We start from the raw sequence: 3,087 nt of genomic DNA, 5'->3' as shown, positions 1-3,087 counted from the left end.
CCTATATACGCATGTGTATAGATATACATACACACATACATAAATACATTGTAATTGATTCAGTACCTGATGTTTAACAGCTTTCATTAAATTGACATAATAATAATGATAATAATGATAATAATAATAATAATAATAATAATAATAATAATAATAATAATAATAATAATAATAATAATAATAATAATAATAATAAACGAATAAAATAGAACCGGAATAAAACAACATTTTTGGAAGAAAAAATAATTTAATAAAATCAAACAGATAAATTAATTAGAAAGGAGACAATAAATTAAGGAGAGAATTTTATTGCATTCCGGTAACGCATTTTCTCAGCATGCAAAATATCTTGGTAACAACCATAATCTATGATCGGAAGGGAAGGTAGTTATGGTGCTGGTGGACATTTTAAAATGTAATTGATGAAAAGGAGATTCAATTGTTGCTGCATTGTTGCCTGCTCTATATGAACGGCAAAGAAGTAGCATACGTTTCACAACAATGAGAGATCGTCTGCTCTTTTCATTTATACAGTCGATTAGATTTTATATATTTTATTTTAGTCGTATCTTTTTTTTTTAATGAAACCCTGTAATTTGTGTCAGTATTTTATTGCGTTGCTTAGAGGAACTTAATGGTATTGTTTTGGTGAAAAATTTGGTTCTTGTAATAGCATAATTTTAAAATTATTTTAATTTTATTTTCTATTTTTGCCGTCTTCAATTTCGTTTGTGTGTGTATGTGCGTGTGTGTGTGTGTGTGTGTGTGTGTGTGTGTGTGTGTGTGTGTGTGTGTGTGTGTGTGTGTGTGTGTGTGTTGTCTTTTCAAAATAGAAACGATTTCAGTGGAGGGAAAAAAAGTATTAAAACTGTTCATTTGAATTTATGGTTAAAGATGTGGACAATACTCTGAATAAGATATTATCATTAATTAAAGAAATGAAAAAATAATCAACAAAGCAATAAATAAAATTACGAGCAGCAGCAGCAACATTGAAATGGTAGATGGTGAGGTGAGGGAGAAAAACAAAAGCAAACGTTTGCAGTTGAGTTGTTTGTGGCAATATGGTGGTTAGAAAGGGCTGATAGACAAAGTCATGTTGTTGTAAAGACTCCGTAGAATGAATGATTTAGATAAGTATCATATATGTATGTATGCATGTATATATATATATGTAAACGCATACTCGCACAGAGAGGCAAACATACATATTAATGTACTGGGGAATATTTTGGTATCACGCAGTATTTAAATTTCTTTGGAAAGAACAAACCATTGTCGTTCTATCTGACATGGAGTTAGCTACAAAATAAAAACGGAAACAAAACTTGATGAGAAGCATACGACGCGAAGATAACTGAAGCATTGTCAAGTAATCTTTTAAATTTAACTCTGTGACTTAACCTACCGAGTTATATTATTTTTCTTTCAGTTATACACATTTTGACAGTTAGGAAGCACACTCTTGAAATAGGTTTATATACCTAAATAATTCTTGAATACTAATGGTTGTTACGAGGATGTGTTCATGTTTATTTGTTTGTGTGTGTGTGTGTGTGGGGGGACGCGTTGGCTGTTGCAAGTTGCCACAGTATTTATGAAAGGAAAAATGATAAGGTTGAGACATTTGACGCTAGTTACTTGCAATGTACAACCTTCCTCAGTTTTTATCAATCAAGTATGTCCCAATCAAATTCCCCTTTAACCACCCACTACTGCACTTAACTATAATGTTTTGCTGCGACGGATGAAATTAACGAATGGTTGCTCAGAAATTAAAAGATTCTTGTTGCCAGATTTGAGATTTTTCAACACCCCACTCTACATACAAACATACGCACGCACGCACACACACACACACACACACACACACACACACACACACACACACACACACACACACACACAAACAAACACACACATTTACACGCACACACATACACATACACATACACTCATTTACCCGCAAATGCACTAACATACACACACATACTCACACATGCTCACAATATACACACAAACATGCACACATAAACGCACGGGCAGGTATTTATTTCACTCATACAGGCCTTTGACCTTCCTAGGACATAGGCTAACAACAATTTCCCTCGACTCATTTCTATCCTGAGTCTTCCTCTCCAATTTCTCCTTCTAACTCTTGATTGCTGCAGAACAGGATTCTTCCTTATCAACTGGATGACTGTCAAATTTTTCTGAATATACTTACACGCACACACGTTCGCACGCAAACTCACTAGTACACACACATACACATTCGCGCGCATATTCAAATACTCATTGATTTCGTAGCGCAAAGATTGACAGTTATATTGGAATTTCAACTTAGTTGCCTTCGCCAGGCTGTCACACACTCACACACACCTCCAGGTATGTGTGTTTGTGTAGACATATATATATATATACAATATGTGTGTGTGTGTGTGTGTGTGAGAGAGCGTAAATGAGACATGGAAAACAGTTAACAGAGAAAGTTGATGGACATAAGAAACTTCACGTCAGCTCCAGGATTCAGAATCAAGTTAGTTTCTGCGCATTTAACCCACAGAACCACTCATGTAAAGATCTGTCCTTGTTTGTCCTCTCTGTGTGTAGCCCCTTGTGGGCAGTAAAGAAATAAGAACTACTCATGTAAAGATTGATTGTAAACGTCGCTGTGGCAGAGAACAGTGCAATATAAAAATCTGAAGTTTTAAAACATGAAGGATAAAAGTAGGAAAATTTACGGACAAAATCATTCAGAATATAATGTTTTAACTTGGGTTCGAAACAAATAAAATGATACTAGCTCTAATAGAAAATAGAAGATGAACATAGATGTGTGCAAGAGAAAAACCGAACTCGAAGTGTGTAGCAAAAAACAAAAACGAGAAACTTATGAAATTATGCATGCACAATATCTATCTATCTATCTATCTATCTATCTATCTATCTATCTATCTATCTATCTATCTATCTATCTATACATACATACATACATACGTACGTAAATAAATGCATACATACATATATACATATATACATATATACATATTGTATATGCATATGACACATACGATCACGTATATA

General features: G+C 33.7%; 1 protein-coding gene across 1 annotated transcript in view; it reads left to right on the top strand.

Moving 5' to 3' along the window:
• The window catches only part of LOC106869309 (uncharacterized), a 49,602-nt gene that overhangs the window by 34,515 nt on the left and 12,000 nt on the right, over positions 1–3,087 (top strand). The gene's annotated exons all lie outside the window — the stretch shown is intronic.

Source organism: Octopus bimaculoides, chromosome 1 (assembly GCF_001194135.2).
Source record: "Octopus bimaculoides isolate UCB-OBI-ISO-001 chromosome 1, ASM119413v2, whole genome shotgun sequence".
Taxonomy (NCBI): Eukaryota; Metazoa; Mollusca; class Cephalopoda; order Octopoda; family Octopodidae; genus Octopus; species Octopus bimaculoides.
This window is presented reverse-complemented; position numbering and strand designations above follow the sequence as displayed.